We start from the raw sequence: 12,326 nt of genomic DNA, 5'->3' as shown, positions 1-12,326 counted from the left end.
GCACCCACAGAGTCAGCACCTATGTAACTCAGATTGACAATCTGTTGTACTAGTTCTCTGTTCTCAAGGGGTATCCAGCTCTTCCCAATTTAGCATCTTTTATGACTCTGATATCTTCATTAATGAACTAGAAGTGAAAGTATTAAAGAAGACCAAATCTAACATAATCCCTATAGGGTTCTACTAGACTCTTCCCTCCTACTTGCCATTTGTCTTCACCCTTTGTTTAGGATTATACTTTAAAATTTTTCACTTTGGTCATCAGCACATTCACAGTACACCTTGGTCTTAGAATTCTAAGCCAGGTTTGGTTTGAATTATCTTCGTTAATATTGTAAGATTTCATTTCGAAGAACAAATTTTTCATTCTAGCAGGAATATACTGTGGAATTCTTCAGGATCAGGAAAAACAACATGTGCCTTCTTTTCATTTTCTTCTTATAGCTTCTCAGAGATATAGGTGATTGGTCCTGAGTTTACAGATGATATGATCTGCATGAAAACTTTACATGTCCTACAAACAATTGAGTTGCTATCTCTATCCTGTTTTGTTGTCTACTGGAAATTCAATCTTGGTGAGAAAACTGCGCCAAAGTACCCATAACAAACTGTTGCTTTTAGCTCGCTCTATGCACAGAATGAACTAAATTTTTTAAATCCTGGTTGTGCCCAATCCCACTATTAACATGACTTGCATCTAGATACAGATCTAATTAGGTGATCTTTCCATGTGTACAGATTAAATGGAGACTTATGGCAGCAAAGTGAAGAAGATAGTTTGAGCAGTTCTGAAATCTGAGTTCCATCTCATTCAGTATTCAACTACCTCCACTTGTTTAGCCTTTTATCAGTTTACATGGATTACCAGAATAAGATACTCCTTTAACCAAGTCAACTATACTGTCTTCATCCACTCAATCACAAGCAGGCCTGTTTATTTTAATGATCTTCATGCCCACCTTCCTATATACACTGTGCTTCCACTGTAGTTATTCTAAAATTTATGCCTAGAAGTAAACTGATCATTGTATTACCCTGAACTGTTCTCATTACATAGATTTCTAACTGGGCAACACATTGAATTGTTGTTTTTATATAACATTTTGTTCCTAGCCACTGAATGTTCAAGGGTTTTACACAACCTTATTTATCAGACTTCCTTGTCACCTATGCTCCTGCCAAGTCTCCCAGAGTTCTAGCTCTACGTTGCTTTATTTATCTCCAAGTCATTTTTGTTCTGCTGGTAAGTGAGCATTGGTATACCATCATAGGCATGCGCAGCCCATTTCATTAGGGTGTGCACCCAGGGAGCCCTGCCCTAGCCCCGCCCCATCCTACTTCCTCCTACTTCCTGTCCCCTGACTTCCCCCTTCAGAACCCCTTACCCCCCCTGTTCCTTGTCCCCACCCCCGACTACCTCCTCCTGGGACCCCTGCCCCTAACTGCCCCCCAGGACTCCACCCCCTACCTAAGCCTTCCTGCTCCTTGTCCCCTGACTGCCCACCTAGGACCCGACCCCCTACCTATCCCCTGACTGCCCTGACCCTTATCCACACCCCCGCCCCCAGACAGACCCCCAGGACTCCCACGCCTATTCAACTGCTCCCCACCCCCTGACAGGACCCCCAGAACTCCCAACCCATACAACCCCCCCGCTCCCTGCCTCCCCAACCCCTCTCCACACCCCTGCCTCCTGACAGCCCCCCCAGAACTCCTGACTCATCCAACCCCCCCCAGCTCTTTGTCCCCTGACCACCCCCTCCAGAGACCCCCCCACTAACTTCCCCCCCCCAGGACCCTCCTTGCTCCCTGTCCCCTGACTGCCCTGACCCCTATCCACCCCCCGCCCCCTGAGAGATCACGGGACTCCCATGCCTCATCCAATCCCCCCTGCTCCCTGACTGCCCCCTCCAGAGGCCCCCCCGCCCCTAACCACCACCACCCCCGGGGATCCCACCCCCTATCCAACCCACCCTGTCCTCTGACTGCCCCCACCCCTTATCCAACCCCCCTGGCTCCAGACCCCTTACCATGAGATGAGGCTCCTAGCCTCCCCGCGGAGCCAAACACTGCCCCACAGGAGCACGCAGCCCCGGCCCCCAGAGCACTGCACGCGCGGCGGCATGGCTCCAGGGGAAGGGGGAGCGTGTCTGACTCCCTGCGGAGCCCCGGCCCCCAGAGCGCTGCGTGCGGCGGCATGGCTCCAGGGGAGAGGGGAGCATGTCTGCCTCACCACGGAGCCAAACGCTGCCCCACAGGAGTGCGCAGCCCCGGCCCCCAGAGAGCTGTGCGCGCGGGCGGCAGCATGGCTCCAGGGGAGAGAAGAAGGCGGGGGAGGGGCCAGCGGTTTGCTGCGCTCGGCCAGGCGCTCCGGCCCGGGAGCGTGGACCCCGCGGCTTGCCGCGCCGGGGAGTGGAGCCATTTGCCCACCCCTGCATTAGGGTGTGCCTGGGCACACCCGGCACACCCCGTGCGCACGCCTATGTATACCATGCCCCTTCCACCTGGAACTGCCTACCCTTTGAACCAAGTGAAAGTCCCTTGCTAAACGTTTTTAAAATAACTTAAGACTCTCCTCTTTAACTATCACTTTTAGCTACGTTTGTATATAATCTTTTTCAAATTGCATGGTGCCCAGGAATGTTTGTACATTAAAGTGCTTCAGAAATGAGATTGCAAATATTATCACACGAATTAGGTACAGACCCACCTTTGGAAATGCAAGTTCTGCATAGAATTATACTGTGTGAAGGTAGAAGACACAGGGACTGAAAAATTCATGATGTCCTCCTAATACTCAAATGATGTTTTCTTTTACTTAAACAAATCTTATTCAAAAACAAATCTGGGAGGCCAACCTGGTTTCTCTGGGATACCTGGGAACAGCCAGGTGTACATATACATTTTTTCTGCTTTATTTTATCTACAGAAAAATCCTGGGATGCATAGGTGCTGACTCTGTGGGTGCTCTGGAGCTGGAGCACCAAGGGAAAAAAAATAGTGGGTGCTCAGCACCCACTGGCAGCCCCGCAGATCAGCTCCTCCCTCTCCTTCCCAGCACCTCCCGCCCACCAGGCGCCCCACCAATCGGCTCCTCCCCTTCCCTTCCAGCACCTCCTGTCCATCGCAATCAGCTGTTTGGCGGCATGCAGGAGGCGCTGGGGGTAGAGGGGTGGAGTGAGGGCAGGGCGCACTGGGGGAGGGGGGAAATGGGGTGGGAAGAGGCAGGACGGGGGTAGAGTGGGGGGCAGGAAGAGACAGGGTGGAGCCTTGGGGGAAGGGCTGGAGCGGGGGTGAGGCCCGGGGCAGAGCAAGAGTTGAGCCCCCTGCCAGGACATTAGACAGTCACCACCTCTGCTGGGATGGATCAGAATCACAAATATGTTTTCTAGCACAATGCTGCTAGAAACTAGCAATCTTCTGCAAGGTAGACGAGATAAAAGAGGCAAGATATCAGCTTCTATTTTATTGCCCATCCCTGTAGTTTCTAAGCACAAAACTCAATGGAGCCATTTACATGAGTAAATATTAGTTAACAAAAGTAAGTGTTGCAAGATTAGACCCCATAGTAATAATGCTGGTTTTTAATTGCCTCCCATCCCAAGGTACTTTGAGGTATAATACAAGCCTTTAATAGGCAATCACACTAATAAGTGATGTTAAATACCAATTCTGCCCTCCCTATAGATCTAAGTACTATAGATCCCTTGAGAATTTTCCTACTTCCTACGTAGTTCCAAACTCAGGTCTGCTCTATACTGTTTTTGTACTGATGTAACTATATTGGTTTCGAAACTGATACAAAGTAAATTGATGCATGCCCCTAGTGCGGATATAGTAATAACAGTATAATATGCTTATACTGGTATAACTTATTCCTGTAAATTTATGAAAATAAGCTATACCAATATCAGCATTTTCAATCCGTATAACTGCATCCACATTAGGAGTTGCACTGATTTAACTTTATAAGTTTCTGATTAGTTATATCAGTACAAATATTGTATGTAGACCAGCCCTTTATTATAATTACTTTGGTTATGAGTGTGCTAAATACACAGTGGTGGAGATGTTACATTAATGACTGCCTTACCTTCAGTGTATGTTTATTCTTGCACTATTTTCCTAGTAGGACATAGTTTACTCAGATGATCTAACTCTTATCACTTTATAAACATATCAAAATCTTAACGACAATAAAGTTCTAATCGATATTATAGTATCATAAAACAAATTATTGTCCAAAAAGGTTCCATGGTTTTATTTTTATCAGTTTCAGTGGGGAAAATTTTTAATACTTTCTGGGTGGATACAGCCTTTAATCTCCATTGGTTGTAAAGTTCTGAGCAAAGTTCAATTATATTAATGGCACCACATCAGCAATGACCTTTCCCTGGCGTGTCTGATTCAAAAAGGGATTCAATATTTATATGGTTATCAAGAATATTCAAAGTTATCATAATAAATGACAACAAAACATTTGGAAGGGGGTATTAAACCTTGTGCTTCCTGTCCTAAACCAATCTCTGACCTATTAGAGATTAGGATGAGACCTATATGGAGGGCAGATTATCCCACAGCTGCCTACTGCAGGGTTCTTACACCTTCTTCTGACACATCTGGTACTGGCTACTGTCAGAGACAGGATACTGGACTAAATGGACCTAAGGTCTTACCAAGTTTGACAATTCCCATGTTCCTGATAAGGATAGGAGTAACTTATAATTGAGGTTCCATCTTCTGGAAAATGTATTTAATCACCTCCTGCAATGTTCTCGAAAGTCATTTATCAGCCATTTTCTCACCATAAATATTCTGCTACATGCCCTGAAAAAAGAAGTTCTCATTGTTAAACCACAAACATCTGAGCCAAGAGACCTGGGTTCAGGTCTTATCTTGGCCTTGGGCTGCCTATGCGGAACATACATCTTTGTATTTCATAGCCCAAAGGCAACTAAATCTCCAGTTAGAAATGAAAATAAATCCCAAATGCAAGTGTTGAGAACCCACAACTCACAATGGGTATGTCTACACTACGAGAGTAGTTTGATTTTACTTAAATCGAATTAGTGGAACCGCTATTACAAAGTCGAATGTGTGTATCCACACTAAGGACAGTAATTCGACTTTGTGAGTCCACACTAACGGGGCAAGCGTTGACATTGGAAGCGGTGCACTGTGGGCAGCTATCCCACAGTTCCTGCAGTCCCCGCTGCCCATTGGAATTCTGGGTTGAGCCCCCAATGCCTGCTGGGGAAAAAATGTGTCGAGGGTGGTTTTGGGTAACTGCCGTCATTCAACCGTCACTCCCGCCCTCCCTCCCTGAAAGCGCCGGCGGGCAATCAGTTCGCGCACTTTTCTGGTGAGTGACAGCGCGGACGCCACAGCACTGCGAGCATGGAGCCCGCTGCGACCATCACTGCAGTTATGGCCGTTGTCAACACCTCGCACCTTATCATCCACCTTTTTCAGAGGCAGATGCTGAGAAATCGGGCGAGGAGGCTACGGCAGCGCGGTGAGGACATTAAGTCTGAGAGTGACACAGACCTCTCGCAAAGCACGGGATCCCGCGCCGTGGATATCATGGTGGCAATGGGTCATCTTGATGCTGTGGAACGGCGATTCTGGGCCCGGGAAACAAGCACGGACTGGTGGGACCGCATAGTGCTGCAGGTCTGGGATGAATCACAGTGGCTGCGAAACTTTCGCATGCGTAGGGGAACTTTCCTGGAACTTTGTGAGTTGCTGTCCCCTGCCCTGAAGCGCAAGGACACCCGGAGGCGAGCAGCCCTGACTGTCCAGAAGCGAGTGGCCATAGCCCTCTGGAAGCTTGCAACGCCAGACAGCTACCGGTCAGTCGCGAACCACTTTGGCATGGGCAAATCTACCATGGGGGTTGCTGTGATGCAAGTAGCCAACGCAATCGTTGAGCTACTGCTCTCAAAGGTAGTGACCCTGGGAAACGTGCAGGTCATCATAGATGGCTTCGCTGCGATGGGATTCCCAAACTGCGGTGGGGCTATAGATGGAACTCACATCCCTATCCTGGGACCGGAGCACCAGGCCAGCCAGTACATTAACAGAAAGGGCTACTTTTCAATGGTGCTGCAAGCACTGGTGGACCATAGGGGACGTTTTACCAACATCAACGTCGGATGGCCGGGCAAGGTTCATGACGCTCGTGTTTTCAGGAACTCTGGTCTGTTTAGACGGCTGCAGGAAGGTATTTACTTCCCGGATCACAAAATAACTGTTGGGGATGTGGAGATGCCTATAGTGATCCTCGGGGACCCAGCCTACCCGCTAATGCCCTGGCTCATGAAGCCCTATACAGGCGCCCTGGACAGTGAAAAAGAACTCTTCAACTACCGGCTGAGCAAGTGCAGAATGGTGGTGGAGTGTGCTTTTGGACATCTCAAGGGGAGATGGAGAAGCTTACTGACTCGCTCTGATCTCAGCGAAACCAATATCCCCATTGTTATTGCAGCTTGCTGTGTGCTCCACAATCTCTGTGAGAGCAAGGGGGAGACCTTTATGGCGGGGTGGGAGGTTGAGGCACATCGCCTGGCTGCTGATTACGCCCAGCCAGACAGCCGGGCGATTAGAAGAGCCCAGCGGGACGCGCTGTGCATCCGGGAGGCTTTGAAAGCTAGGTTCCACAGTGAGCAGGGTAACCTGTGACTATTAAGTTTGTTTAAAGAGAAGCTGAACCTGCCCCCGTTTCTTTACCCAGTTAATGTTGACTATCTTCTCCAGTTACATACCCCGTTCACCCCGTTCCCCCCCTTCCAACACACCTTTAAAATAAAATAAATGGAACTTTGTTCATTAACACCGTTTTCTTTATTACGGGTTTCATGGTAAAGGGTTGAAACTGGGACGCAGACTGTGGTGGGGAGTGGGTGTAGTGATGGAAAGGACGCTTCCAAACTCGAGGAATGACAGGCTCCTGCTCCTAGAGCAGTCCGCAGTGGTGGACTGGTTGTTTCAACGGAGCCTGCCACCCCTCCTTTTTGGGACTCTGTGTGTGGGGGCTATGTGACTTTGTGGCGGGGAAGGACGGTTACAGATCCCCTGCTGCGTGGCTCTGTCATCCAGGCTAAGGACTGCTGCATAAGATCTGTAACCGCCCTCCCCTGCCACAAACTCACATAGCTCCCCCACACAGAACATGAAAACCACCTCCCAGACTGACCAGGGTGCCTAGTGACTGCAATGTGTGTGTGACCTGCTGCTGAACCTGCCCCCGTGTCTGTACCCTGGTAAAAATGACTGTCCTCTCCAATTACCAACCCGCTTTCCCCCCTTCAAACACACTCTCCTCTAAAAGAACCTGACGGAAACAGTAATTAAAAGAAATGTATTTTTTATTAACAACTACACAGGTAGGGGATGACACTGGGATGGGGGCTTGGGAATGAGAGCCGTCTGGTACTTGAGCAGTCTGCAGGGGTGGAGTGACTGTTTTCACGGCCCCTAGCGCCCCTCCTTCTTGGGACTTTGGGTGAGGGGGGGATGGGACTTTGTGGCGGGGGAGGGCGGTTAGAGAAAGACTGCAGCGGGGCTCTGTCCTCCTGCCTCCGGTCCTGCAGAACATCTACAAGGTGCCGGAGCGTGTCCGTTTGCTCCCTCATTAGTCCAAGCAGCGTTTGAGTCGCCTGCTGGTCTTCCTGCCACCACCTGTCCTCCCGTTCGCTGTGTGATCGCTGGTATTGCGACATGTTCTCCCTCCACTGGGTCTGCTGTGCCGCCTCGGCTCGGGAGCAGCCCATAAGTTCGGAGAACATCTCGTCCCGTGTCCTTCTCTTTCGGCGCCTAATCTGCGCCAGCCTCTGGGAGGGGGATGCTGGGGTAGGTCGGGAGACACTCGCAGCTGTGGGATGGGAAACAGGGAGTGAATTCCTCACAAAGATAATTTTTTGTGAACAATGAACATAGTCTTTCTCTGTGAACAAGACCATGCACAGCACCTATCACATGCACACTCAGGACAAGGTCGAATTTTCGGTCTTCCCATTCAGTGCGTGGGGTCTTGGAGTACAGATCACACAAGCGGGGCAGGACAGCGGAATTCGGGTAGCAGGCGGACATGGTAAGCCGTAGACTTTTGGCTGCTGAAAGCTTAATTTATAGCAGTGCCCTCCTTTCACGTTCAAAGCAAAGCCCCTAGCATTGGCCAGTTCCTGCTGCCGGCAATCCGGCCAGCATGAACTCTGCCCCTGTCCTTCCCCCTTCGCGGCTGTCCCCGGGAAAGATCCCTGTATGCTGCCCCTGTCCCGCCTCCACCGCGTGGCTGTAAACCGCAGGTTACAGTTATGTAAAGGAACAGGCAATCAGTCCCAATACTAACATTCCCCTAATTTAAAGCAGGTCACCATGAGTGATATCACTCTGATGAGGATTTTGGACACTGAGAAAGACCGCATGCTGCGTGAATGCCAGCAAAAACCAGGGCCATATGCGGCCATGCTGTGCGAGGCACTGATCCCGGAGTACTTGCTGCTAGCCTGGCGCGGAAAAGTTTCCTACCATGGAGGATGCAATAAGGCCGCTCTCCCCAGGAACCTGATGCAAAGGCTTTCAAATTACCTCCAGGAGAGCTTCGTGGAGATGTCCCAGGAGGATTTCTGCTCTATCCCCGGACACATTGACAGAATTTTCCAGTAGCTGCACTGGCAAGGACTAAAAAGTAGAGCGCCTAGGGCAAACTAATCATGAAAAACCCATTGTTAATATTCCATTCCTGTTCTGTTCAAAATAAATGTTTACATGTTTAAAACACTTACTGACTGATCCTTCCCCTGATTCAGGGTCACAGTTAACGCCTTGGGAGGGTTGGTAGGGGATCTCCGTGAGGGTGATGAAGAGATCCTGGCTGTCGGGGAAATCAGCGTTGTAAGCGCTGTCGACTGCCTCATCCTCCTCATCTCCTTCCTCATCTTCCCCGTCCGCGAACATCTCCAAGGAAGCGGCTGTCGACAATACCCCATCGTCAGAGTCCACGGTCAGTGGTGGGGTCGTGGTGGCGGCCGCACCTAGAATGGAATGCAGTGCCTCATAGAAACGGCATGTCTGGGGCTGAGATCCGGAGCGTTCGTTTGCCGCTTTGGTCTTCTGGTAGCCTTGTCTCAGGTCCTTGATTTTCACGCGGCACTGCGTTGCATCCCAGCTGTATCCTCTCTCCGTCATGGCTTTTGAGATCTTCTCGTAGATCTTCGCATTCCGTTTTTTCGATCACAGCTCCGAAAGCACGGACTCATTGCCCCACACAGTGATCAGATCCAAGACTTCCCGATCAGTCCATGCTGGGGCCCTCTTTCTATTCTGCGATTGCATGGTCACCTCTGCTGGAGAGCTCTGCATCGTTGCCAGTGCTGCTGAGCTCGCCACGATGTCCAAACAGGAAATGAGATTCAAACTGGCCAGACAGGAAAAGGAATTCAAATTTTCCCGGGGCATTTCCTGTGTGGCTGGTCAGAGCATCCGAGCTTGGACTGCTGTCCAGAGCGTCAACAGAGTGGTGCACTGTGGGATAGCTCCCGGAGCTATTAGCATCGAATTCCATCCACACCTACCCTAATTCGACATGGCCATGTCGAATTTAGCGCTACTCCCCTCGTCGGGGAGGAGTACAGAAATCGATTTAAAGAGACCTCTATGTCGAACTAAATAGCTTCGTTGTGTGGACGGGTGCAGGGTTAATTCGATTTAACGCTGCTAAATTCGACATAACCTCCTAGTGTAGACCAATGAAGAAACTGGAGTTATGCCTGCTTACCTCACATTTAAATTTGGACCCTTATTTAAAGCACTTGAGATCTTTACATGGAAGATGCTGTAGAAGTGCGAAATGTTATGTTACTACTTTGTTTTTGAAAAATGCACTTTTACTCTTCTCTCAGGCCTCTTAATGAACTTTTGTTCTCTATTCTGTAGGTGTCAGCTGCAGATTGAAATCCTTTGGGAAAGACATAAGTGGCAGAAAGCTATATTACATTGGAATAATTACTTTTTGCCTTAAGACTTTGGCATGTCATCTACCAGAAAGACCTATTTCAGTAAATGCCAACCACACCCATATATATTAGAAGTGGCATCACAAAACATACTCACTTATTCCCAGATAATCATTTGATAATGAGTCCAATTTCTGCTGAGATAATGGTGGCTCTTTTGATGTTACTGGAAAAATGTACGTAAAATTATTTATGTATCTGGATTTCATCATTATGAATAAGATTTTACAAAAATCCAACAGCAAAAAGAGGAGACAATACATAAACAGATATAGTTCAATGTACCTTGGAAACAATTGCTACCTTTGAGAAACAAGCAGTAATGAGAAAAGTATAAAACACCCCAGCTTATTTCACGGGCTACATTTGGGAAACATTCATTACAATCTATTTTATTCTCTAATTTTCTTAGAGGAGCATGGAAAAGCACTTGCAGCAATTATAATGGGTTCTTCCGGCAATAAGAATATCCAAGTCATTTTTGTTGGAAGAGATATCACTTTATTTCCCTCAATATCAGCTCATACTCTATCAAGTATCCAGAAAGAACAGAAATTTCCTAGAATAGATACTGTGGAGATTGCATTCGTAAAAAAACCCCTATAATAATTAGATTAGATGGAAACAACATGGTCCATTTTTGGATTCTAAATACTTCTACGTCTATCATTTTAACAGATTTCTCACCCAGTCATCTCAACCCCATGACCATTTAAAGCTTGCCTTTATAACCTCCCCAGAAAACTCAAATCAACATCAAAATTTACACCACAGCAGTGCACAATCTCTGGTTTATCGATTTTAAAAAAATGGACTCCCTTATGCATAGAAGCAAACACTCTCCTGTTTGTCCCAGGTAATAAGAACTAACAGACATGGTTGTTATAGATGTGCTATGGATATTACTATGGAAATGTGCATTCAGGAGGCACTCTAATGATCTGCAACTGTGTCAAAGAAGATTATTATGGAGCCAGGATCATGTCATGTTTATTATAAAATGATCATGATTATTATGGATCCGTGCTTAGAGCTGTCTAGAGGACAACAATTCTATTCGGTGGCAACTGTTGAGGTTTCAAAATAAGTTTTTGTTCTGCATTGGAACAACAAAACCTTTGAAATGTTTTTCGTGAAAATGGAATTATGTTGAAATGTCTGGTTTTGGACTGAAAAGGAGAGTTACCTGTTCCGTAACTGGTGTTCTTTGAGATGTGTTGCTTATGTCCCTTCCATATTAGGTGTGTGCGCTCGCCACGTGCACCGGTGCTGGAAGTTTTTCCCTCAGTGGTATCTGTAGGGGACCAGCTCTGGTTCCCTCTGCAGTGGCACACACATGCCACGGTATAAGGAGTGCCGCCGGCTCCACCCCACCCTCAGTTTCTTCTTGCCAGAAACTCCGACAGTGGGGAAGGAGGGCGGGTCATGGAATGGACATGAGCAACACATCTCGAAGAACACCAGTTACGGAACAGGTAACTTTCTTTTCTTCTTCGAACGCTTGCTCATGTCCATTCCATATTAGGTGACTCTCATGCAGTACCAATGGAGGTGGGTAGGAGTTCATGGACGTGTAGATTACAACACAGTATCATCTCTGGCCTGCTGAGTGATGGCGTAATGCACCATGAACGTGTGAACCGAAGACCACGTTGTGGCTCTGCAAATGTCCTGGATGGGAATATTCACCAGGAAGGCTGCTGAGGACGCCTGAGCTCTGGTCGAATGGGCCCTCATGATTGGTGACAGGAGGACCTGTGCCAGCTCGTAACAGGTCCAAATTCAGGTGGTGATCCAGTGCAGGGAGACTTTTGTGAGAAGGGTCCCTGAAGAGGGACAGGGAAGGAGGGGGGTGGGAGAAAAACTGGAGGGTATAACCCTGGGCCACTGTGTTGAGGACCCAGCAGTCCAAAGTTACTGTGGTCCATGCAGGAAGGAAAAAAGAAAGGCGGTTGGAGAAACCTAGGGAGGATGGATCCGGGATACAGTCTGGTAGGTCGCCCTCAGGCACACCCTCAAAACGCCCACTTGCCACCCTACCTGTTGCAGGGGGTGCCCGACTGCAGAGCAGGGCAGAGGTGGGTGGCTCTAGCGACGTTTGTAGCCTTTGCTCTTCTTATGAGCCGTCTCTTGCCTGGGTTGGCTCCCTTGATCCTGTGGCTGTTGCGACTTGAACTGCTTACAGCCGGATCCGGGACATAGAGCCCTAGGGTTTTCAATGTAGTGTGGGAGTCCTTCAACCAGTGTAATTTATTGTCTGTCTGCTCAGCAAACAGTGCCTGGCCATCAAAGGAAAGGTCCTGTATAGAC

The sequence above is a fragment of the Emys orbicularis genome, chromosome 2 (assembly GCF_028017835.1).
Source record: "Emys orbicularis isolate rEmyOrb1 chromosome 2, rEmyOrb1.hap1, whole genome shotgun sequence".
NCBI lineage: Eukaryota > Metazoa > Chordata > Testudines > Emydidae > Emys > Emys orbicularis.
The sequence above is the reverse complement of the archived record's forward strand: the minus strand, read 5'-3'. Positions refer to the sequence as shown.